A 26,154-nucleotide genomic window follows, 5' to 3' on the forward strand; every position below is an offset into this window, starting at 1 on the left:
TCTCCTTCTGCGGCTGCCGAATCTCGGGACAGCCGGGGCTCAGAGGCCTGGGGCGGCTCCTCCCGATGCCCCGCCCCTGGCGACGCCCACCTGGTGGCGAACACCCGGCTGAGCTCATCCAGGACGTTGTTGAGTCTCACTTGCAGTTCCTTCAGGATGTCGCTGGCCTCGGCGTCCAGCTGGAAGGGGAAGGGACGTCAGGCCAGGCTGGCTGAGCAGCCACCGTCCTGGACACCTCCCCTGGCCCAGGGAGGGGAGCCCAAGGGGCGAGAGGAGATGGGGTCACAGCTGGTGACGCTGCCAGCTGGGCCTGGAGCAGCTGAGCGAGCCCCTCCCCAGGACCGGAAGAGCTCAGGGCGGCAGGGACGGCGGGGCGGGGACCAGCCGCACCTCCTTTCCTCCCATGGCCTCGAATCTTCTCCAGCTGGACGCGCAGCTGCTGGGTGTTGTTCATGAGGATGCAGGGCTGCGGGCGGCAGGGAGCGGGTCGGCCCGGGATCCCGCGGCCCTGCGGTCCTCAGGAGGACGGGGCGGCAGGCCTTCTGGGGCTCGGGTGGGCTGGGCAGGGTGGGTCCGGAAGAGGGATGGGGCCTGATCGCCGCCCAGTCTCCTACGGGGCCCAGGCTCTGCAGTCACACCCGAGGTTCCACTCTCCCACCGGACAAGGACTCAGGGGAGGCGCCGGCCACCCGTCGGACCCCCAGACCCAGACACACACTCGCAGTGCCAGCCGCACAGCCACACCACCACCACAGCCAGGGAAAACAGACACCCAAGCCCACACCTGCGCAGGCGGAGGGACCCTCCCTCCCTCAGACACACCCGCCCACCAGCAGAGAGGCACAGACATGGCACCCAGGCGCCACGTGCTGACACACACAACTGGGCACGGCCGTCGGCACACGCAACGCACACCACCTCCCATCCTGCCGGGACAGTGAGGCCGCGGCAGCCGGTGTCAGGGCATGGGGAGGGTGGGGCCCTGGGGACGCTGGGTGGGGGGGGCGGGGACAGGACGGGGCGCCCGCAGGTCACCACTTTCTCCTTCTCCTTGGAGCAGTAGGAGGCGAAGTCCTTGGAGATGATGTCTGCGTACTGGAGAAGCACGTTGCTGATGGTCTGGGGACAGGGGCGGGTGAGAGAGCAGCGGGGGCGGGTGAGAGAGCAGCGGGCCGGTCACCAGCCCAGCAAGACCACGAGTGAGATCGAGGGTGAAGTTCCACCCCAGGACACCTAAGATGGTCCGCTGGGCTGGCTGGACTCTCCACCCAGGATGACCACCAAAATACGGGAAAACACCCCCAGATGAAGACCATCATTTTCTACAGACCCAGTTCCTTTTCTAATTTTTAAATTATTTTGGTACCAGGGATTGAACTTGGGGGCACTCAACCTGAGCCACACCCCCAGCCCTATTTTGTATTTTATTTAGAGACAGAGTCTCTCTGAGTTGCTTAGCGCCTCACTGTTACTGAGGCTGCCTCTGAACTCCCGAGCCTCCTGCCTCAGCCTCCTGAGCCACTGGAATTACAGGTGTGTGCTACCATGCCTGGCTCTCTCTTCTTTCTTCTTTCTTCTTTCTCTTCTCTCTCTCTCTCTCTCTCTCTTTTTCACAACCACCATGTTAATCTAGACTCAATCACAAGCACGACCTGATCCCAAATTGAATCCCAACTCTGACCTGAAATCTCCAAGGTTAACCCAGCCTCACAACAGTCCAAACTTGAACTCCAATCCAAGGATACCAAACTCGCCCAGAACCTGGCTCCGACCTCAATGCCAACTCCAGCCTCAGTTCCCAACCCCAACTCTGGCAGAACAGCATCGCCAGCCCCGGTTCAGTCCAATCCCAGCCCCAAGTCCAAACCCAAGCTCTGACCTTAACCCCAGATCCAACGCCATGCCCATGCCCCGCAGCCCACCTCCAGCCCCCGACCCAGTGCCCATCTGCACCTTGGCAAAGCGCCTCATGTAGTGCCCCACGATCTGGGGGTCCGGGCACTCGAGCTTCTTGATGATCTCGAAGCTCTGGTTGAGCTGGGAGAAGACGTCCACCGAGCAGGAGAAGAGGGCGTGCTCCGAGGTCTGCTGGAACTGCAGGGCGCAGCGGCTCAGAGGGCCCCGGCCCCAGCCTCTCCCCCAGGGGCACCGTGGGGACAGGCACTGAGTGCCAGTGATGCAGAGCCACCTCTGAGGGGGACACAGAGGCCATGGGTGGGTGGCAGGGTCAGGCTTCATGTGAGGCAGACGAAGATGGACCCTGTGGCAGATTGGTCTCACCTCAAGGACCACGGACACCCCAGGTGGGGTCCCAGCCGACCCCGGAACCAGGTCACCATGGGCACACTGGGAGTCTGGTCACTGCCGACCTTCTTACCCCGTCCTTCTTGTCCCGCTCCAGGGCGCCATGCAGGAAATCGCGGGACACCTCCTCATTCTCATCCAGCCACTGAATGACGAATGGTTCAAACCACCTGCAAGGGACAGCGGTGATGGGACCCGACCCTCTGCTCCCCTCCCTCTGCTCTGCCTGGCCTCCCGCTGTGACCTCGGGGCTTCCCGCTCCCCTCCCGCATGGGCTCGATGACACTGCCCCTGAAATGGGCCAAGCAGACACCGTCAGAGGAAGGCCCAGACTTTAGGGAACCCTGGCTCAGATCGACGGCCCGCGGTGAGTGCGTTCGCGCTCTGAGATCCTGTTCCCTACACGGTCCGCACTCTGCATCCGCGGATAACCCAACCGGGGATTCAACCAACTGGGGTTCAGAAACAGTGTGCAAACACCACACCATTTAGTAGAAGGGACTCGAGACCCTCAGACTTTGGTGTCTGTGGGGTCCCGGGAGCAGCTCCCCCCGGGGAACCCAGGGCTGACTACACAGCGACCGCCCCACGGGGCTGCTGTGAGCCAGGAACAGCACCGCGCACAGTAGGCCCTCGGGAGTCGGTGCCACCATCCCAGCCCCCAACACTGCGCAGGCGTCAGACACGCCAAGTTCACATCCGGGCTCCATCTCTGACCTCACTGGGTCAAGTCATCGGGCATCTTTTAATCCTCCATTTCCTCTCCCTGGAAATGGGAATCGTAAGGCTCTCATGTCACCCCGCAGAACTGCCAGAAGGATTAAGTGAGAAGAGGCACACCAGACAGCCCTGCACCGTCCTGGCCTCCGTGACCTCGGACGTTCTGGCTTCCCGGAGTCCGCGGTCCAGTAGCCAGGAACCAAGGATCCCTGCCGCTCAGGGTCCCTTGGCAGGTCAGCTCTCGGCTCTGGCCTCCCGGCCATCGGCACAGTCCAGCCCTGGCCAGGCCTGGCTGAGGACTTACGCGGGGTACTCGGGCACACGGTCCTTGAAGGCGGGAAGCTCTGCCACATACTCGTTGTAGAGCCACTTGACCTTGAAGTGCAGGTTCATGTAGTCGGCGCTCTTGCACAGGCGATGCTTGTCGTGCTCTGATGGTGAAGGGTGCCCCCATCAGCGGAGGGCCTGCCGCCCGGTCTGGGCACAAGGCTGCCCACTCGGGACGACTGGTGTCTGACGCAGGCAGAAGGGTCTAGGCACGTGCAGCCTTGGAGGGGATGCTGAGCAGGGGCTCCTGGCAGCAGCAGGTTGGGGTGCAGGGGGACCTACCCTCCATGGCGTACTTCATGTCTTGGGCAAACAGATTCCACATCACTTCAGCACTGATTTTTCCCACATTCAGCTCTTGGGGGAACCTGGCAAAGGTCACGGAAACACGAACTCTTGGCAGACAGAAGGCAGAGGGCAGGGGCTGCTCCCTTCCCTGCTCAGGTGGCAGTGTGAGGCAGGGCAGGGGCACCTGCATTTGGGTTAGCTGCGCCACTGCATTAAGGTCTCTGCCCATCAACCCATCCCTCCGGTCCTCCATCCATCATTCACTCACTGGTCCAAATATTGCCTATGCACCCAGCCAGCCATCTGCGCATCCAACCGTCCACCACTTCTCCACCTGTCCCCCATCTGTTCATTCACTCGCCACCCATCCACACATCTACCCAGCACCCACCTGGTTGTCTATTCACCTGCCCACCTTTTTCCTCCATCATTTCTCCATCCAGAAGTCCATCCATCATCATCCATCATCCATCATCCATCATCCATCCATTATCCATCCATCATCCATCATCCATCCATCCATCCATCCATCATCCATCCATCATCCATCCATCATCCATCCATCCATCCATCCATCATCCATCATCCATCCATCATCCATCATCCATCCATCCATCCATCCATCCATCCATCATCCATCCATCCATCCATCCATCATCCATCATCCATCATCCATCATCCATCCATCATCCATCCATCCATCCATCATCCGTTCATCCATCATCCATCCATCATCCATCCATCCATCCATCATCCATCATCTATTCATTCATCCATCCATCCATCATCCATCCATTCATCCATCATCCATCATCCATCATCCATCATCCATCCATCCATCCATCATCCATCATCCATCATCCATCATCCATCCATCCATCCATCCATCATCCATCATCCATCATCCATCCATCCATCCATCCATCATCCATCCATCATCCATCATCCATCCATCATCCATCCATCCATCCATCATCCGTTCATCCATCATCCATCCATCTATCATCCATCATCCATTCATCCATCTATTCATTCATCCATCCATCCATCATCCATCACCCAATATCCATCCATTTATCCATCCATCCATTCATCATCCATCCACACCCATCATCATCCATCTTTCCATCCTTTATCCATCCAAGGATTCATTCATGTATCCAGCCATCTATGCCCCATCCATTCCTTCACCTACCACTCATTCACCATCCACCCATCTGTCTGTCTCTCCATCCAGTCATCTCTCTGTCCATGCACCCCTCATCCACCCTGTGCTCCATCCAGCTAAATCCATTATCTTAATTTTGTATCTAAGTAACCAGAGATGTTAGCATCTCAAATTTAGGGGCCCCTTTAACACTCACCTCAGAGAGGAATAAAACACAGCAGCTGGTTCATCTAACACAGATGAGCACTTCACAGATACATAGATGCACATCAGCAACTGTGCACACATTCGCACAGTCATACAGTATTACACAATATTTATATTACACAATATTGTATGTTTAAATGCATTCCACAACTGCACACATATACACAATTCAACCCATTGACTGCAACTACACAAAATCCCATACGTACACACACTTCAGATATAAAGCAATTTAAATGCAAAACATTCGGCAGAGTATCTAACCTCAGTAAATACTGGAGCAACACTACTGTTCTTTATGAATTTACACACTTATGCAAAATCATACACACGTACACAGGTATTCACACAAGTGAGCACTTACAAAATACATACTACGTTCCTGCACACGATTTTCTGTATCTGAATTTCACAGGGCAAAGCCCACCCATGCCCCACCACACATATTCTATTTGTAATTGGACACAATCACCTGTATACACAAGACACAAAGTTGCACCTGTGCACACACACACAATAGCCCCTGAAGATGGAACTCCTCAGGCGGGCAACTCACTGGTTGAGGCAGGGGGTGTAGGAATTCTTGTCCTCCTCGATGATAGACACGATGAGGGTGATCAGCTTGGACCAGAAGTCCAGGTTCTTGATGCTGGGGCCCTGCTCCTCCGGGGGAACCTCCCCCTTCTTGGCCTGGAAGGAACAGTGGTGACATTGGTCGGAGGGCTCGGGGGTGGTGACCGGCTGGTGCATTACAGGGGGCAGAAGTGGGGGAGGTGTGGAAGGTGGGGCCGCCGGGGAAGCCTGCGTGGGAAGGACCTGGATTTGTGAAAACTGGACCCAAAGAGCTCGTGTCCACACGGCCCCATGACGCTTCAGACTTGGAGACTCAACTCAGAAAACCAAATGGAAATGAATTTCGTTGAATGAGCCCAACACCTGTGGAGCCATGGAATGGGATGAACGGAAACCACGCCACTCAGCTGAACAGAGGTCAGTCTCGAGTTGCTTCAGTGGAACTGAACCTGGGCCAACTGCACTGAATGGAGGGGGACTGGACCTAACTGGATCGAACGAAACTCAAATGAAGTCAACTGGACTCAATCTCATGAAGGCCTCCGAGGTCAACGTCAACGTCCTGGAAATAAATAGACTTGAACTCAAGCCAAGCCCACTCAGCAACTGCTTCATCCCATCCCAAGTCAAGCCAAGTCAACCCAGCTCGAGGACTCAGGCCAACCAAAGCGTCAGCACTGGAAAGGAGCCCACGCCACACAAACGATGCCATCAGCCCAACTTAACTGAGACCAGCCGCACCTAACCCAACACCCAGCTCAACACCAACCCAACCTTGTCGGGAACAACTTGACTGATGGAAATGGAGTGAATTTGGAATGGAATACAAATGAACGAATGGAAACGAATGAATTCAAAGTCAGGCTCAACCCAATCCAACTCAGTTGTTGGCTAATTTGTCAAGAGGGATCTTTTTTTCTTTTTTCTTTTGGTACTGGGGATGGAACCCAGGGATGCTTAACCACTGAGCCACATCCCAGTCCTTTTTTGTATTTTATTTAGAGACAAGTTCTTGCTGAGTTGCTTGGGCCTCTCTAAGTTTCTGAGGCTGGCTTAGACCTCGTGATCCTCCTGCCTCAGCCTCCCACATCAAGAGCAATCTTAACTCCATTTGACCAAATAGAAATTCCACTGATTCTAGCTGAACTCGGCCTAGCTGTATTTGGTTCACCTCACCTGAATTCAATCAAGTGATCAATTTCACCCAAAGCGATTCAGTGTGAGGGACGCAGCCAGGTCCAGTGATGATCTCAGCTTTGGTGTCATATCCTAACAGAAGCCAGGCTAGGAGACACCCCAGCTCCTGCAGTCCCCCAGTTCCCCCATCTCAGTATCTGGCTGTCAATTTCCACAACTTCTCCTCCTACCAGAACATCAGCTCCTTCAAGCCTTACGGGCCGTCCTGAGGCGTTCTATGCATGGACAAGTATTTGTTGAATGATCTCAAATCAGTTGAAATGGCTGCAGCTAAACTCCACCCAAGAAACCCAGTTCAACCCGATGTGAACACCGTTGTCTGCTGAATTCCACTCAGCAAGCCGGTTCCTGAGCGGCCCACGTATGCCCAATGCCCAGCCCCTAACTGGATGTGATCTAAAGCTTCGATCTCATTAAATCTTTCCCCTGACCCAGAGGTAGGGGCTCAGAGCACCCGTAAAGAAGACACTGAGGCTCAGAACAGTTGAGCCCTTGAGAAGGGCTGAGCCGGGGTGTGGGCCAGCGTCGGGTGGTGTCCTGCTCCCCTTCTGTCCGGCCGGCTCACCGGGTCTGTCTGGTACTCCCGGCTGTACAGCTCGTGACAGTTGTTGAAGATGTACTCGTAGGTGGAGTTGAGGCAGGCCTTCACGCAGTCCTTCACCACCTGGCTGGCTCGGGGAGGGCTCTGGAGTTCCTGAACCTGGAGGGAGGGAATGGGCATGGGTGGGCACGGCTGGGCAGGAGGCACCCTGGAAGCAGCCATGCTCGTTCTGCATTCAAGGAGATGCAGTGGTGGTGTGAGGCAGGAGGTCAAGACCGCCACCAGAGATCGTGCACCCTTCACAAAAGGCCACCTCACCAAGAGGAAAGGGAGCTGGCGAGGACATGGAGAAAAGGGACCCTGCACTCTGGGAACGCCAGCCCCACTGGGAAGCCACCGTGGAAGCATATGGAGGTTCCTCACAAAATTAAAGATAGCCAGCCGGGTGCCGTGGCACACACCTGTAATCTCAGTGGCTGGGGAGGCTGAGGCAGGAGGATCACGAGTTCAAAGCCAGCCTGTCACTTAGCAAGGCCCTAAGCAACTCAGAGAGACCCTGTCTCAAAATAAAATACACAAAGGGCTTGGGATGTGGCCCATTGGTTGAGCACCCTTGGGTTCCATCCTGATACAAAAAAGATTTTTTTAATTAAAAATCGAACTACCATATGACCAGCAGCCTCAGGACTGGGCATGGATCAAGAGGAAATGGAATCAGTATGCTGAAGAGCCATCTGCACCCTGGGCTCACTGCACACCATTCACAACGGCCACAGAGGCGAAAGGACCCGAGGGGCCGTCACCCGAGAGAGGGGAGGAAAACAGGGTCCGCCTATGTGCATAGCAAGACCATTGGCCATAAAAGGAACGGAGCCTAGCACTTGCAGCAACATGGGGGACTGGAGACCATCGTGGCAAGTGAAAATCCGGACACGGACAGACAGACGGCCACGGCTCACCGCAGGCGGAATCTAGAACCCTGGATCTCCTGGGAGGGAGTAGAATGCGGGTAGCAGAGGCGGTGGGGACCGGGAAGGGCGACCGAGACTCGCTGCCCCAGTGAGACAGGAGCCCGAGTCCCGCAGGCCCCACCCCGGGGAGCTCACGGGCGGGTCCCCTTTCCCACCTTCATCCGGAAGAAGGTGATGCTGGTGAGAAGGTCCACAGTGGATTTGAGGTCCTGGAGTCTCTCTGGGCTGCTGGCTGGGAAGTTGTTCTGTTGGAAGCGAGAGGGGGTGGGCTTATGAAGCAGGCTGGGGGAGACAGGAGTCCCCAAGTTTCCAGAGGCCGGCTGGGGGTGACGGGAACACCTCGGAGCCGGGCATGCACCTGGCTTCCCCTGGCCAACGGGTGCAGCTGCGCGCATGCGCACACATGTCCTCCCACGGTGAGGCTGGCTCCTCCCTTGCCGTGCCTCGGGTAGCCGCCCGCCAGGCAAACAGGGGCGCCACGGGAGCCCACCATCGTGGCGCACTTCTCACCCGGTACATGGAGAGGTCGATCCTTAGGGAGTTGTGCAGCTGGTCTAGCAGTTTCACAAAGCGCTCTTTCTGAGGACGCAGGGGAGGATGGAGGTTGGATGGAGGCTGGCCTTAGTGGTCTAGAGAAGTAGCCGACCTCTGCCATACGGGCTGAGGGCCTGCTGTTCACTCAGTGCACCCCAGTCCCCACGAGCAGAACCCTCATCACATCCATTTGCATTCTACAGCATTCTACAGAGGACCAAGCCCAAGCTCAGAGAAGGAGAGTGACTGGTGCAAAGTCACACAGCAAGTCAGGTCCAGATTGGGAAACCGGAACTCAAGCAAGACCCAGGCAGCACTACGTTGGGATCTCCCTCACACCCTCCCCCCGGTCCCCAGCCCTGGGACTGACCCCAAAGTTGGAGGCGGCAAAGCGATCCGAGGCAGACACGTTGGTGGAGGCGGTGGTGTGCGCATAGTAGGCATTGATGTTGGCGAGCAGGGTGCTCATGACAGCGGGCACCCCGGGGCACATGTACTTGGAGGAGAGGCAGGCAAAGTGGCTGGGGAAAGGAGTGGGAGGCACTGGGCTCAGGCCAAGACGGCTGAGGTCCCCCAGGGTGCCTCTGAGGGGCACCAGCAAGCAGCTGCCCCTCGGCCCCCAATCAGCTCCTGTCCTTCTGCCCTGAGTTCCTCTGCATCTCCTGGCTCCACCTTTCCAGCCTTCTGGGTTGCCCAATATCTGCCAGCTCTGGCTCTCTCATCCCTGTCCCTACAGCCATTACCAATGGCACCCTAGCCAGGCGCGGTGGCGCACGCCTGCAATCCACGCTCAGGAGGCTGAGGCAGGAGGATCTCAAGTTCAAAGCCAGCCTCAGCAACTTAGCGAGACTAAGCAACTCAGTGAGAACCTGTCCCTAAATAAAATATAAAAAGAACTGGGGATGTGGCTCAGGGGTTTGAGGGCCCCTGGGTTCAATCCCTGGGTACAAAACCCAAAACCACAGCAGCCTAGTGCTCTCCAGGGGAACTGTGTAACCCTGCCACGCCCACGCCCTCCCACCCCACACCTACCAGTGTCCCCTGGGGGCCCCCCTCCCATTTTCTGCACCCCTGCAGGCCCCCAGGACTGCAGCTCACGTCATGGCTTGGTAGATGGACTCAACGCCGTAGCGCATGGCGAACTCGTCCACGATCTCCTGCGCCGTCTCATCGTAGTAGACCTTCCAGGCGTCCCCCTTGGCGTCTGGGATCTTCACCACCCCATTGTTCTGCACGTCCGTCACAAAGTGGAACAGATTCTGCGGCCATCGGGGAGCAGGTGTCATGATAGGGAGCATGAGGGGCTGCAGGGGTGCAGCTCCCCCGCCTGGGTGGCTTTGGTCACCTTATTCACTGAGCTGCCCATTCATTCCCCTCGCCCCTCAGCTACCCCACATTTTTCCATCCTCCAGTAACTCAACCTCACTTCCGTCCACCACTCTGCCATCCATCCTTGGGGTCACCCATCCACCAATCTGTCCACCCAGGCACTTGTCCATCCACCCACCTGCCCCCAGGCCCCCCATCCTTCCTTTTAATAATTCAACCACACATCTATCCATCCGTCCATCCATCCATCCCATAACCCACCCACAACTTAGTCCATGTCTCCGGTCATTCCGCCTTCCGTCCAGTCCATCATCTGTTCACCGCCAACGTTCCTGTCCATCTATTCACTCATCCAACGGTTACCTATGCATCTTTCCAATCAAAGCCACACCCTCTCCCCGCCATCTACCCAGCTTAGTCTCCCCGCCCCACCCTTCATCCATCCAATAGAACCTGTCCATTCATCCGTCCATCATCCGTCTTTCTCTCCAGCCACCCACCCAGGCGCCTCTGCTCCTGGTAACTCCCCAGGCATCCATCTCTCCATCCCGCTGTTCCTGCCTCCTCCCGCCAGCTCAGCCTTGGCTCACTCAGTCGCTCACCCGCCTCTCCACCCATACAATTCCCTTACCACGCCCTCATCCACTCCATCGCTCATTCATCCACCAGCATTCATTAGAAGACAGAGAGAGAGAGAGAGAGAGAGAGAGAGAGAGAGAGAGAGAGAGAGAGAGTGAGTCCTGAGTATAGTTCCCTCCAGAAGCCCCTGGGCAGCTAAAGAGACAGATGGACACACAAAGTCCAACCCAACCCTGTGTGTTCCATTCCAATGGAAGGAGAGCTGTGGGGTTGAGCAGCGAGAGTGTCCGGAGATCAGGGGGGGCTTCCCGGAGGAGGGGGCCCGGAGCCTGACCTTGATTAATGGAGAGGAGGCGCCCAGGTAGAGGGGGCAGCATGGGGGACAGGCTGAGAGGCACAGGGAAGTGTGAATAGTGGGGCCGGAAAGAGGACAGGGAGCAGCAGCAGGTGGTAGTGGCCAGTGAAGGCAGCAGGGAGGCCCTGCATAGGCGGTCCCAGCGAGCTCTGAAGGCGGCTCAGCGGGGCTCACCTCGTGCAGACAGGTGTACTGGACGTGGTAGGGGGCCACCTTCTCCTCGCCTTTGATCTCCACACTGATGTGCAGCCGGATGGCGCCTGACACGGCCGATTTGTCGGTTCTCTTGTCTGCAGGGCAGAAAGGGACGGTGGTCCCGGAGCTTCCGAGCACAGCACTGGGCTCCTTTAAGGTCTGCGTCACTCTCTAGTCCTTCCGGACTCAGACTCAGGCCTGGGGGCCGCCCTGGGCTTGCATCTGCTCCCTCAGACCAGAATTCCCCAGTCCCAGCCTCTGCCCTCAGACAGGTCCTAGACCTCCATTCTTCACTGAGATTAAGTGCTTGAGTCTGCGTCTCCCTCCTTAGACCAGCAGCTCCCCAGACTGAAGTCTCAGGCCCTGCCTCCCCTCAGACGCTCTCCCCAGCATCTGGTCCCCTTCTCAGGCAGGGTTCCCGAGTCCAGGCCTCTCTCCTCAGATGAGGGTCTCCAGGTCTCATTTTCTGCCTCCCCAATCTGAACAAGATACCTAGATGTCTCCTAATCAGCCAACGATGCTCGTGATCTCTGCTCAACCTCCCAGATGGGGTTCTCCCTATGCCCTCAGACTGTGCAGGCATGCCACCTCTTCCATCAGATCACGTGCCCCAAATTCTACGCATCTTTTTAGATGGGGGTCTCTGGTCCACAGGACTCTGCTCGGATTGGGATTCCCAAAGCATAGCCCTGTCCTTGGACTAGAATCTCAAGCTCAGCCTTCCCGGTAGATTGGGTCTCTGGGTCTGGGTCTCTCCCTCAGAATGGGTTCCCAGGTCCTGCTTCCTGTGTCCCCCATGGGACTGGGACATGGAGATTCTGCCCTTCCCCTTCTTGCCTTCCTGTACCAAATTAAGAACTTCCTGGGCTCTGCTCACCCTTCGTCCTTGGTGTTTCCTGCCCCTACCAAAATGGGCCCACAGATCCTGTCCCCCACCAGATTAGCTTTCTCAACCAAGCTCCTTCTGAGACCCCGGCTGTCCCCTGCGCTGGGCTTCAGCCCTGTCTGGTTTCCTGGGGACCCCCTCCCCTCACTCACCCAGATTGTACCACAGTCCATCTCGCCGCTGAGTGTCCGAACCTCGATGATGGTCTGCCCCAGGAAGTCATCAGACTCCCTCTTGAACCTCTGCTTCACGCGGGATTTGATGTCATCATCCTCATCCCAGACGCGGACCTTGATGCGGTCAGAGGAGTTGTGACATTCACTGTGCAGGGAGGAGGAGGCAAGGGCAGGCCTCAGGCAGGTGGCACACGCCCAGTCTTGGAACCCTCTTTGGTTACCCCAGAAGCGAGCTCTATGTGGGACTGGGGACCCAGCCGGGTGCTTACAAGTGGAAATTTTCTTCCCACACGGGGTTGAGGTTCCCATAGATGGTTTTTGTCCGTTTCTTCGTCTTCCCAACCTGGACTGTGACGTAAGGGTCGCTGGATCCCGTCTTGTCCTTTGCCTGCAAGCCCTGGGCACAGACCACTAGAAGACACACAGGACAGACATGGAGTTCAGGATGAGGCACACCAAGAACAGGTACTACCACATGCTCTGGGCTGCTTACCCAGGACACGGTGACATGACCTGGCATAACAGCAGGGTGTACTAGGCTTGCCGGAGATTAACACAGAAGGTGCCCTTGACCTATGAAAGATGGCAAGGTGCCCAGCCACCCCGCCCATGGGTGGGATCACTCTCAGGCATGTGCACATTCTGGGCTATTTCCCTGAGGTCCAGGAGGACTGAGTCCCAGCAGCACAGGAAATCATCTACTCTTTTGCACTCTCTGCAGGACCCTATTCCCAGACTCAAGTCCCTGTATCCCACCTGAACTTCCTGAGGTCAACTCCTGAGAAACCTAAATGCCCTGAAATTTCCCCCCAGCCTGCTTCTGGGGAGGTTCAAATGCGGTTGGGCACGGATAAACATTCCAGCGCTCTTGCCTTGGTGGGACCACTCTGACACATACACTAAACACTGTCCCCCAGTGTCCCAGGAGGCTCGGCCCTAGTTGTCACAGTATTGCCTGTTCATCAGCATGCCCACAGGGATCCTTCCTTTGATGTTGCAGTTCCCCAGCCCTCACCGGGGCCTCTGATCCACGTGCCTTCAACTTGCTTGGCGGTCTCCTTCATTGCGCGTGTGCACATGGCAAGCACACGCAAGAACTTGGAACAGACACAGACACGGACGCACCCAAGTAGAAGGCAGCAAAGCCGAGCGACTGGGCGTGGGGCAGCGCACAGGGGGCTGAGAAGAACGGGCTGCGCCGTGACCTGCGCCTCACCAGTGATGCTGATCTTGGCCGACCACTTGGACGTGCCGTCCAGCACGCTCTGCTTGACGCCTTCATCTGCTGCGTGTGTGCGGTCTTGGTCACAGCGAAGATTTCCTGGATGAGCTCGAAGATCTCGGGCTTGTTGCGCTCCGGATCTTCATGCGGTCTTTGAGCACCATGATGATGTTCTGCGTCCTGTCCTCTGCCCCGTGCTTGGAGCTCTTCTCAGCGGCCCTCCCCGATGATGGATGGCTGTCACTGTCCCTAGGGCGTCCCGCCCAGAGGAACAAGCGCCCCCCCACACACACACTCAAGAGCTTCCTTGGCTGGGACCACCGGCAACTTTAGCCATGGGAGCTCCACCAGAAACTAGCTTCCTACCTGCTCTCTGAATGCCCCTACACTGGCCTTACACTCTGGTCCCCTGCCTGAGCCCGCCCCAGTCCTCGCTCCTCCTTGAGCCACGCCTCCTCTGAGACACACCCTCGCCCTCGCCATTGAACCACGCCCATTCTGAGTCCCCGCCCACTCTGAGTTCCCGCTTACGTGGAGTTCCTTCCCCTTCTCGGTGTCTGGCCCTCTCTGAATCCTTTCCCCTGAGGTCCCCACGTCGGTCCAGCTCCTTGTGAGTCGTCGCCCCTGTCCAGCCACCTCCTCTCCAATCCCGAGCGGGGCGCATCCTCACCATCTGAGGCCCAGCCCTCTTAGACCCTCTGCCCGTCCTCCCCAGTCCCTCCCGCGTCTCCGCTTCCGGCCCAGTCTTCCTCCGCGAGCGTCTCCCACTCAGAGCTGGTTCCCTCTCTGAGATCCTTTCCTCCTCCAAGCTAGACTTTTCTCTAGGGAACACCTCTTCCTATTAACCCTGCTTCTCGCTCCGCCTCAAGCCCCCACCACCCCTCGTTGACCCTTCCCCGCCCCTGGTCCCTTAGCTCAACCTCCTAACCCTCCTGTCCCATCTCTCTTACCCCTCCCGCCTCTCGGAGCGCTGCTCCCAGTCTTGTCCCTCCTGGGAAGCCCGCCCACAGCCCTGTCCAGGTTAGCGGTCCCAGCTGGGGGCGCCCCTCTCTTCAGCTGCCTGCCCCGCCCTCTGCTCGGAGCTCCGCCCCCAGCCTGGCCCCGCCCACCTGCCCGCCTGAGGCCCCGCCCGCACCCGTCGCCAGCCCGGCACTCACTCTGCAGGCAGTCTGCGTTGAGCAGGTCCTGGCACTTCTCGTGGCACTTGACGCCGCACTCGGTGCAGCGCATGCCCTGCCGCGCGATGCCCCACAGCAGCCCTTCGCACTCATAGCAGTAGGTGGGCGTGGTGGCCGTCCACACTTCGAAGTTGTGTGGCGTTGTGCAGGAGATGGGGTAGATTAAGGCTTGCAGGGTCTTCTTGTAAACGTGGTTTTTCTGCGGGGACGGAGGGGAAGCGGCATGGGCCCCCGGGACCCCTAACCTGAGGGGCACTGGCCCTGCCTTGTCTCCCCTCCCCATCCCCACGCTGAATGCAGTGAAGTCCCGGTCCCTCCCCTCTCCGTGTTGCTCATCTGTGTCACATCCCTCCTCTTCCTGACAACAGAGGAGGCCATGAGAGGCTTGGACACTTGAGGACCCCCCCCCCGCCGCCAAGTTCACCGTAATTCAGGGAGGGGATGCCCCACATACCAGCTCTTCGTTGTTCAACGTGCTGGAGGCCAAGGCCGAGGTGATGCCAGCTTTTCTGGACTGGACCAGAGACTGCGGCAAGAAAGTCACAGAGGGAGTCACACCGATGGGTAGGGTCAGTGCAGATTGGGGCCCCAGTCACAGATTGGGGTCACCATGACCAATTGGAGATAGGTTACAGACAGCAGCGGCAGCAGATCCAGCAAAGAAGAAGAAGTGACAGAGGCTGAGGCAGGAGCTACGCTGGGAGGTGAGCAACCCTGCACCCACGCCTGTCCACCACAGTTAGAACCTGGGGTCACACCTGGCAGTGATCGCCAGCACAGAGCAAAACCATCAGCCACTCCATGAACCAAGGGGGTCAGAGGTGGGAATCAAGGTTCCCCCAGAACCCATGATTGGGGGACAGTGGAAGTACCCATGTAGGTGGATTTGGAGAGGAGACTCTGGGGACCCAAGTCTCCATCACTCACCATGGCCTGAAATGTCCACGAAGCACATAGGATAGAAATCAGATTACATTAGTTCCAGAAAATGCCTAGCCAGGACCCAGCCCCAGCACCACCAAGGGCAGTAGTGCAGGTTGCGCATGCGCGCGTCTGCTGGGTGGTGAAAGGCACAGGCACTTACCAGGTCGCTCACAAGCGGGATAGGCTTTCTCTTGCGGATGTCCGGCATGCTGTCGATGATGATGAGACCACCCCAGGCCTGTAAGACACACGAGGACGTGAAGGCCCAGGCATCCCCAGTCCCCATGCAGATATCACTTGAAGCCTACACAGGATACTGAGGTGCCAAGGGTTCAGCGGTGTCCAGCAAAAAGATATGCTGAAGCCCTAACCCCAATAAGTAGTTCAGAATGTGACTTTGTTTTATTTTTTGTGGTGTTGGGGATGGAACCCAGGGCCTTGTATGTGCTACGCAAGTACTTTACCACTGAGCCACACCCTCAACCACTGACCCCCCCCCCAAAGATGTGAGCGTACTTGGAAATAGGGTCACTGCAGATGTAATTAGTTAAAATGAGGTCTTAGTGGAGTAGAGGGCCCTTAATCCAATATGACTGGAGTTCTTATTGGAAGAGACACACAGGGAAAAGACAGTCAGGTGAAACAGAGGTGGCCATCAGATGATGCATTCACAAACCAGGTGGCCCAGGATTTGGAACAAACACTAGAAGCCAGAGAGGCAAAAAAGGACTGTCCCCTTCAGATTTCAGAGGACATGCAGCCCTACCCGTACCTTGATTTCAGACTTCTGGCCTCCAGAGCTGTGAGAGAATAAATCCCCCCTTGTTTTAAGCCACTGAGTTTCTGTTACTTTATTCCTGCAGCCCTAGGAAATGAAGACCTGAGGCCTCAACTTCCACATCTGGGAAATGGGGAGATGATGCAGGTGTCCACATTAAATGAAAAACTAAATTAAAGCAAATCTCAATGCTATACTAAAATATATAGGGAAACTTACTGACACCCAACATTGGAAATACGTGTGCATTTAAAAAAATCTATCTGAGGAGTGATTTCAAAGGGGAGGGAAGCGGGAAATGGGAACTGGAATTGTTTGCATTATTGCTTTTTGGGGTTTTGCCTCAGCTGCCAAAATGGCTGCTGTGGCAGAGGTGGTAGTGAGTTCTCCGAATCCCCCTTACTGAGAGGTGCGGCCCAGCGATTTCAGGGCGTGGCTCCTCTCTGAAGGTCCTATTGGTCAATGGGAGATCCCCGCCAATGACTGTGGACGAGACCCGAGTTGTTTATGTTAGGAGCCCCCAAGCCAGACTGAGGGTTGGAGGCGAATGGACCACGGTGGGTTGGGCTGCTTCCCTAGCCAGACACTGCCCGCCTGGTAGGTCTCTCCCGAGAGCACCTGCTCCAGAAACCGTGAGCGCAGGAATCCACATTCCAGGCTCTGCATCGGGCAATCTCCGGCAGGGGCACCTGCTCATTTGCTTTGGAGTCCCAGCCACTTATCTCCCTGCCTGTTTGCAAAGGACATACAGGGGAGGAGGTCACTCTCTTGCTGCTATTTCCAAACGCGAATCTCATTAAAAATTATCTTGTGCATCCTGTAATCTCACCAGCCAACACCCCTGCAAATCTAAAGAGGTCAGATATGACAGCATGCTCCACTTAAGTCTAAATGACTGTCGTCAATTAAAGAGTCGGCAACTTTAGCGAGAATCTGGGAAACTCAGAAACAGAATTGAAGCAAATAGTGTGCGCCAGGGTTGCGGATGGCGGACAAGGGAATTGGTTTCTGCTTTATTTTAAATTTATTTCTGGTGGGTGTGGTGGCATGTGCCTGAAGTCTTGGCTTCTTAGGAGGCTGAAGAAGGAGGACTGCTTGAACCCAGGGGCCAGCCTGGGCAATATAGGGAGACCCAATTTCAAAACTAAGCAAAACAGTTTCTAAGCGGCAATGGTCTTGAATTATGCAAGTACCTTGAACAAAGCACAGATCTCCTGGGACTCAGTTCCCCCATTAACCTAAGGGCAGCAGAGCCCCTAGCCATTCAATATCTTTTAATCAGTTCACAGGTTACCATATTTGGTATCTGAGTGTGGTGGAGGGTCGTCTGTGGTGGCCTATTATTTCACCCCCGTCACTTCTGAGGATTGAGCCCAGGTGCTCTGCCACTGAGCTACACCCCACCTCCTTTTTAGTTTATTTTTGAGACAGGATCTTGCTAAGTTGCTCAGGCTGGCCTCAAATTTGCTCCTCATGCCTCAGTCACCTGAGTAGCTAAGATTACAGGTGTGTGCCATCAAGCCACATTATCTTGCCAAATATCTGTTTCCTGTCTAAATGAGGTCACCCCGCACCCCCACGAGGCTGGCCCTCTTGAGCAGATCAGCCGTAAGCTCTGGGTTCATAACTCCCTCCTACTTCTTTTAGTACTGCTACTCACCCGCCTTTGAACCACAGGGATTTGGACATCTATCCTCCCCCGGGCCTACAGGACAGACAGACATGGTTAGTGTGGTTGTCCCCCCACCCCAGGGCAGACTCCACATTTAATTCTGCTCCCCTTTAGGTTGTGTGTCCTTAGGGAGTTCTCTGGTTTTCTCTGATCCTTAGTTTGTCCATCTTTAAAGTGGGCTGGGGGCGCTTCTAGCTCTCACCACCGTCAATCAAATCTCATCTGTCAAATTTGGGGATTTGCTAGTATCATCTTCAACAAAAGCTTGTCCTCTATAGCTCTGGCATATAAAAAGGCAGCACTCTTTTTTGAAATAATGTTGAAATATTTGCATATTATATTTTTCCTTTGTGGTGCTGGGGGATGCAACCTGACCTTGCACACACTAGGCAAGTGCCCCACCACTGAGCCGCAGCCAGTCAGAATGTCATCATCTTCTGTTACCTCTCCAGCAAGCTCTCCTGATCGCCTGGGGTAGTTTTATGTGTCTTCTGTGAAACCCTATTTATTTTTCTTGTCATCACTAGTTCCACTGGCAACAGTGAAGGCTGCATTTAACTTTCTGATTTGGTGAAAGTTATTCACTAGACATTTTATTATATACTCATTCTCCCTTTGAATTTAGAATCATGTGATTGTATTAATTAGTCAAAAATAATCTAAAATTCTATTTTAAAACAAATAAGGCATTCGGTTTGAAATTTCTGTGACTTTGATATTTGATGGTCTCGGTGTTGTTTAGGATCTCCTGCCAGCCCCACCCTAGTTGGAAGGTTCATGCTAGGTGACACAGCCCAGGTGGGCTGAATCAAGGAATAATGAATGCTTCAACCCTACTGCCCATTTTTGCAGTCACCCCAGGAGTTAAATCTTTAACTTGATTTCTTCTCCAATGCTGACCTAACCTCAGATCTTTCCCGAATCCTGACAATGACCTACATTTTAAAAAAAATTTTTTTAGATGTAGGTAGACCTTTTTTTACTTATTTATTTTTAAGTGGTGCTGAGGATCGAACCCAGTGCCTCACACATGCTAGGCAAGCGCTGTACCACTGAGCTACAACCCAGCCCCAACCTACAATTTTTACAGGAAAAAACCTAAATAAACCCTCTGGCTTCACTTGCTCATAGTAGATCTAAAAATCACTTATTTCAAGGTTAGTCTCCCACTAGCTTTGCGGTAGATCATGTCCCTGACTTCGGGTGGTTATGACTTGCCGAGGTTATTCTTCCAGGACCGAAGGACACTTTTTGTGAAAGTACTGACTCTTCGCTTGGCCCACAGTGTCCGTGCTGACGAATGGAATGAAGGGCTTGGCCTGCCTGTCCAGCGCATCTTCCTCTCTTGCTGTCTTAATCTCTGGTCAGATTCTACTCAGCTCTGCATTGACATTTTGAGCATTTGAGAAATGGTTCGTCCAGAACTACAATACAGGGTTAACTTGACCTAGATTTGCCTAGGCTCTCTCTGCCTTCCAGGCTCAAGACACCTATCAGCCAGCAAGGTGTAAGAGAGGCGGCTTGGAAGACCTTCACCTAGGCCCCCAAAGACAGGAATATTCTTCCCTGTATTAACCTAATCTCCTTCGTAAGAAATGTGTCTTTTTCCACCTTAATGTCCTTAAAAGTCTCCCTGTGCCAAGCAGAAGCCCTTAACAGAAGCCTTGACTGGGCACCTGCTTCTGGCCTCCGGTCCATTCCTATCTCTAGACGCTAAAGCCTGGGACTCCAACCTTCCTTTTCGGGCCTCACATCCCTATCAGCAAAGGCACAAAGCAAGGCAGAGCAGTTGTGGGCGGGGCCTGGTGGGTGTGGGTGGAGCCAAGAACTTGGCTGTGTAGGTGGCGAAGGGAGGGCGGCAAGGGAGGGAAATGGGCGTGGCCAAGCTGTCTGGGGCGGGGTTGCGAGGTGGCAAGGCGGCATGAGAAAGGCGTGGCCAGGGACGGGTTAGGGTGGGCGAAGCATGACTAGTTGTGAGGAGCCGGTATGGCCAATATGAATACGGGCGGGAGCCGACTGGGGGAGTGGGTGGGCGTGGTCAATTGGCCTGGGTGGGTCAAGCTGAGTGTGGGTGTGGTGTTGGGCGTGGCAAGCTGGGTGGGGCGGGACCACGTGTGGGCGGGGCCATGTGACTCACTCACCTCCTGCAGCTGCATCCGCACCTTGTTGAAGGCGCGCAGCCAGTTGGCCTTGGCCCTGGACATGGAGTCCTGACCCTCCTGGCCTTCCTCATCCTCCCGTGCCTGAAAACTGAGGCAGGGAATGACGTGAGTCACCAGGGCCGTGACCCTTCCCCTGACCTTCTGTCATCCGAGCGATGTGCCCCGTGGCCTATGGCTCTTTAGAATCGCTGTCCCTTCTGACTCGGCGCCTCACCCCCACCCCACCCTGACCCCTTCACAGTCCCAAAACCCCTTGTGCATAGTCTGGTCCCCTCTGGCCCTTGATAATCCCATTTGTGCCCCGATCCTTCAGATGTTCTGAGACCTCTCCAGCCTCGGTAGCCCCTAAGGCCACACCCCTAAGACTGTCACCTCTGAGTCCTTCAATAAATGCATGGCCAATGACACTCTAGACCACAACTGCCCAGGTCCACACTGACACCGTCAGGCCTTGCTGACCCATGACTTTGAGCCAACCACTGTCCCCTCAGCCCTCTGTTACCTCTCCTAGCCTTGGGGGCTCGGGCTCAGGACCCGCTCAGCTCCAGGCAACTCTTCAGGTGTGGGTGGCTTGGAGGTCGCCTTGGCACGTCGGGGCCTCGGGGGCAAGGCTCCCTGGGCAGCAGCGGGTGGGTGGCTGATGCGCTTGAAGTCTTTGGGCTCTGCAATGGCTGGCTCTTGCTGGGCATAGCTGCCCAGGTCATCGGGCACCTCCTCCTCCTCCTCTGCCTCCTCCTCTTCTCCTCCTCCTCGGGCAGCTCCTCATCCTCCAGATCCCTCCAGGTCCTCCTCCAGGTCCTCCTCCAGCTCCTCCTCCAGCTCCTCTCCAGCTCCTCCTCATCCTGGTCCCAGCGCGGAGAGTCTTTGTGATAGCTCACGGAGCTGTGGCAGGAGTGATAGGAGTCCCGGTCCCGCTCGTCCTCCAGCTCCGAGCCCTGCAGGCTCTGCTCATCCGGGTCGAAGTCCTCGCTCAGCTGCGAGCTGCCTGGCTCAGCTCCCCGGAGGAGGCTAGCGGCTGCTTCCTGTGGGCTGCGGGATGGGACATGGGATGGGATGGGACTCAGGGCTGGGATGTCCCACTGCTGACCCCTGGGCCCCATCATCACCCAGGCATTCACTCTGCATCACTGAACACCTACTGTGTGCATGCACACAGTAAGCACCAAGAAACACAGCTGTGAACAAAAAAGACCCCAATCCTGCTCTTGCGCCTTTACATCTGGGTGGAAGGGCAGGCAATACACTAGGTGGATATTTATACCTTTCTTTCTTTTTTCTGGGGTGGGGATGAACCCAGGGCTGGCCTGGGTGAGCGCTGTGCCACCGAGCTGCGTGACGTCATTAAGTTATGCCTGCTCTGTAGCTCCAGGGCTTCTGCACTTCCGGGGGATGCTGCTCAGGTGCTGGGGGCCCTGGATCGGTTCCTCACCACCAGCCTCCATGCACACCTGGTGCTTCGGAACGGATGTGGACACACTTGGCTCTTGGTGTCCCCATCCTCAGCCTGGGCCTCCTGTGTCCTCCCACCATGAATCCCTCCTAATTCACCAGGACCTGGGGCCTTCCTCCCTGTCCCTGCCATCCACCACCCTTACTGCAGCTGGGTAGTGGCCCGAGCACTTGTCTTGCATGCATGAGGCCCTGAATTCCACCCCAGCACCGCAAAACAAAAATAAAGCATAGGAAATGCATCCACTTCCTACGGCCGGGTCTAGACTCTGTCCCAACATCACTCTTGTCCCCCCAAAAACCTGCTTCACATGAGAGTCACACAGGGGTTATTAGAACCATAAAATCAATCCCTCCCTTGTTGTAAATCCCACCATGGCTCCCTAGCACCTTGCAATAAAACCTGCGCTCAGTCTCATGTGGTCCGAGCTCCACAGCCTCTCTCCCACTCCTAATTCCCTCCGTTTCCCCACCTCCTCCACTCCAGCCTCCTCACTGTTCCTTCGACACCCTCAACTTATGCCCACCACAGGGCCTTTGCACTGGCTGTGTCCCATGCCAGGAACACCCTTCCTTGCTGGCTTTATCTAGTAAGCTCCTACTCATTCTTCAGTACCCACTGAAGTGTCCACTTCCTTGGGAGAGCGTCCCCACCCACTGGCCAGGTTGGGTCCCACTATATGCTCCTTAGATGCACTCTGGATCCTCCTCTGCATGACCAGGGAAAATCATCTGTCCCTGCCCTAGGAAAGCAGGCTAGCCCTGGGCTCACCACCCACCTCCCAATAGACTTCAGTCTTCAGTGAACGTCATTGGCCCCCATCTTAAATACTGCTTCCAGTCTCAGCGCTGAGGACCCCCTTCCCTAGTCCTGGGGATGCTTTATTAATTATAATAGGGTTTTCTCCCTCAAGTGCTTGTTCGCTAGATTATGTCTAGCTAGATTAGTTGCTTTCGAGCGCCTGACCTTGTGGTCGCCAGAGAGGCTGCGGGAGCAGTGGCCATTAGCTGGCGCTGAAGGATTAGGGCACCCTCTGCTGGTGGGTGCCTCAAAGTCCACGCTCGCGCATTCCGGGTAACAAGCTGGGGCTGGGCTCCCAGCTTGTCCACAGGCAAATGTGGGTGCCATAAACTGGTTTGACAGGCTTCACTGCTTCTTCCCAAACCGAGGGTGGGACTCAGTGGTCCCAGGACTTCTCCCAGCCCAGGCTCTGACACTGGAGGCTGAGCCACTCAAGTGCCTCCCAGGTCCGTCGACCTTGAAGGAGTCGACCTTGAAGGAGCCACCGAGGGGCTCTGGCCTGATTCCACCCAACCACCCTTCCAGCCTGAACTGCTGTTCCTGCTCCTGGAATTCCCTCCCCCCCTTTGGATGCCTCGTTCATCCTTCGAGGGTGACCCACGCACCCACCTCTAGGAACCCTCCCTGCCTTCCCACACAGCAATGTCCCGCCCTGTGCCTCCCTCCTGCTGAGCCTGACCAGCATCAGTCAGGGGGCCTAGAAGGGTGACTTGAGTCGCTCTGGGGATGCAGGCGATTTCTGCGTCTGCGTCCATTTCCCCTTCGGGAAAGTCTCCTTCACCAAGCTTGGGTTGGGGGTCTCCTCTCTCCCGCTCTACACCCCCATGCCTTCCCAGAAATTTACACAATAGACAGACTCCACCAAGGACACACATCAGGCCAGAGAAGGATGTGAAATGGCCCCGCACACAAGTTACGAAGTGAAGGTCAAGCCTGCTGCACAGACCAGAGCCCAGCGGGAGACCAGCTCCATGCATAGCAGCCTAGAGCCATGAGCAACTCACTCCTGCCCTGTGAGCCTCAGTTCCCCCACCTGAAAGATGGGCATAATCCACCTCCTATGCTTTCCAGCCTCAAGAACATTCACAGAGATGGCGAGGGGCACTGTGCACCCCCACCCCATGGAATAAGCATCTCAGAGAATTCGTTTTCCCTCTAAGGAAAATATTTCCAGGCGAACACACTTCCCAGAACTTCTGTGGATAACGCCAGGGTCGGATGACTACCTTGCTTTGTGTCCTCTGAGATAAGACTTCCTTCTTCGTGAAGAGTTGATATTTTATTAATGTTTAGTGTCTCATTTTCCTCTGAGCTGCTTCCAGTGCACTGAAACTTTGTTCCAATAATTGCATAAGGTGGAGTGGTGCCAGTCAGGGGACAAAACTTTAAAGAGATACTGGATGCAGAAATGGTAGGGGGAACTGAGAGAGACAGAAGTGCTTCTGAAGAGAGTTGGAAAAGTTGCGAATACAAATAAAGAGAGATCTAGGGTTTGTGCTTGGCTGGAGAGCACAGATGGGCCCCCGCAGGTAGGGTTTGTGGAAAGACCGCCAGAAAAACCAGGGGTGTGATTCGACCCCCGCTTCCAATACCGAAAGCGAGACATGAGCATATCCATTTCCTTGGATCTTCAAATATAAACAGACTAGAGCACGTGCCCCAGCTTTTAAAAAGTTTCTTCTAGAATGATTCTTCTGTAAGCTAGACAAGGTTTGTTCCTAGTGTCCTATGCAAAATATAGGAAACTTCAAAAATAAAATTGTTCCATATTTGCAAAGAAATCTTTAATGCTAAAGATTCAGTAGGAAGCTTAGAAAGGTTTTCTTTCAAATTGTATTTTATGTAAGTCCTCTACAGTGCTTTCTAATAAAGCTTCCTGCAAAGATGGGAATTATTCTGTGGTAACCACCAGCTGTATGTGGTTCCTGCACACTGGAAAGATGTCTGCTACACAGAGGGCCTGCAATGTTGTTCTACTCGATTTTATAAAGAAAATTTGGAAGGGGGGGATACAGGGGTTGAGCCTGTGGGTACTTAACCACTGAACACCTCCCAGTCCTTTTATATATTTTATTTAGAGACAGGGTCTCACTTGTTGCTTAGGGCCTTGCTTTGAACTTGTGATCCTCCTGCCTCAGCCTCCAGAGTTGCTGGGACTACATCCGTGCACCACAACGCCTAGCAGTTTTATTTTTTAAAAATTCACTGATCTATCAAAATATTCCACTAAGGACTGGGGTAGAGCTCAGTGATAGAGCCCTTGCCTAGCAGGCATGAAGCCCTGGTTTTGATCCCTAGCACCGTGCATATACACACACACACACACACACACAATTTAAAAAAAATATATATATATAGAATATATTCATGGGTATAATTTATATTATATAAACATTATATAGTTATAGATAGATATTATGTATACATAAAAACACTAAAATATTATTTATCTAAATGACTTTTTGGAATCCCTTATTCTTTTTTCTGTGTGTGTGTGTGTGTGTGTGACAGAGAGAGAGAAGGATGGGGGATTGAAGACAGGGGTGCTTAACCCCTGACCACATCCCCAGTCCTTTTCATTTTTTCTTTCGAGGCAGGGTCTCTCCAAGGTGCTGAAGCTGGCCTTGAACCTGAGCTCCTCCCGCCTGAGCCCCAGCAGTCCTGACTACAGGGGTGCACCGCCATGCCTGGCTGGCAGCCCTACATTTTGTACCTGAAATGAGTTCCTTGCTCCCGGACTAAAGATATAGGGCTAAGTTTCGATTCCAACTGCACCGGAGTCTTGCTGGGGGAACACAGGGCTGGGCCCGGGGTGAGGGGCGTGGCCCCAGGGAAGGGCGGGGCCCCGGGAGGAGGGGCGGGGTCAGCTGCTGGCTGGGCCCTCACTGCGCCTCACCCCACACAGGGTTAGACCTTGCCTCTTCCTCCATCCACTCTCCCCAGCCCAGTCACACAGTACACTGGGACCAGTGGCCTTTATAGGGAATACCACCGAGGTCCCATATGTCCAGGAAACCTCCTGGGGCCTATACGTCCCTCTCACTTCCATCAAAGCAAATAGCCTTTTATGAAACTCAGGTAGTTTCCTGCATCTCGGCAAAGCAAGAGTTCCATCCAACGCCCACAAGAAGGCAAGACCCGCTTCTCCACCTCAGCGCCTCCCGCACCGCCCCGGCTCCCAGGGACAGCAGGCCCCTCCCACACTCCGCAGCAGCTACCTGAGCACTCGCGCCTCCGAGAATTCCTCATAACTGTGCATAGAGTCGCTATAAGATTCCCGGGACCCCAGAGGAGGTGGACGGACAGAATACTGGTGGACTGAGGCATTGGGCTGTGACGTAGTGTAATAGGGCGGTGGGATGCTGTTGCTTGTCTCACTGCGGTAGTCACTGTCTCGATCATCCACTGCACTGTCAGGGTCATCGTCTGGAAGAGAGAGTAGGTAAATGGGGAGAGTGAGGAGAGAGAGAGCACACATGGGGTCAGTGCAGTCTCCCAGACTTAGGGAGTCTTCATTGACTGCTAACCTAAGAAGATAATTTTTTCTCATAATGCTTGAAGTTTTATGAGTTATGTTAATAGAGGCATTGGCTGTAGAACAAGGGAGGTGAAAACTT

At 55.1% G+C, this 26,154-nt stretch overlaps 1 protein-coding gene and 1 pseudogene across 2 annotated transcripts in view; one reads left to right on the forward strand and one right to left on the reverse strand.

Moving 5' to 3' along the window:
* Positions 1-26,154, forward strand: part of LOC306647364 (microtubule-associated protein 1S-like) — a 74,071-nt gene that overhangs the window by 5,004 nt on the left and 42,913 nt on the right. The window lies entirely within an intron of this gene.
* LOC306646414 (protein unc-13 homolog A-like) overlaps positions 1-26,154 on the reverse strand; it is a 44,532-nt pseudogene that overhangs the window by 375 nt on the left and 18,003 nt on the right. Inside the window, exons 7-29 of the transcript XR_013766919.1 lie at positions 20,789-21,315; positions 20,266-20,367; positions 18,113-18,157; positions 15,835-15,912; positions 15,205-15,276; positions 14,726-14,949; positions 13,567-13,791; positions 12,620-12,761; positions 12,327-12,495; positions 11,268-11,383; positions 9,929-10,089; positions 9,201-9,351; positions 8,807-8,875; positions 8,452-8,541; positions 7,350-7,484; positions 5,571-5,704; positions 3,634-3,719; positions 3,329-3,455; positions 2,378-2,474; positions 1,954-2,094; positions 1,036-1,119; positions 391-466; positions 91-179 (exon numbers count right to left, since the gene is read on the reverse strand). The product of XR_013766919.1 is annotated as a protein unc-13 homolog A-like (transcript). The remainder of the gene's footprint in view (positions 1-90; positions 180-390; positions 467-1,035; positions 1,120-1,953; positions 2,095-2,377; positions 2,475-3,328; positions 3,456-3,633; positions 3,720-5,570; positions 5,705-7,349; positions 7,485-8,451; positions 8,542-8,806; positions 8,876-9,200; positions 9,352-9,928; positions 10,090-11,267; positions 11,384-12,326; positions 12,496-12,619; positions 12,762-13,566; positions 13,792-14,725; positions 14,950-15,204; positions 15,277-15,834; positions 15,913-18,112; positions 18,158-20,265; positions 20,368-20,788; positions 21,316-26,154) is intronic.

Source organism: Sciurus vulgaris (genome assembly GCF_902686455.1).
Source record: "Sciurus vulgaris genome assembly, chromosome: 16".
NCBI lineage: Eukaryota > Metazoa > Chordata > Mammalia > Rodentia > Sciuridae > Sciurus > Sciurus vulgaris.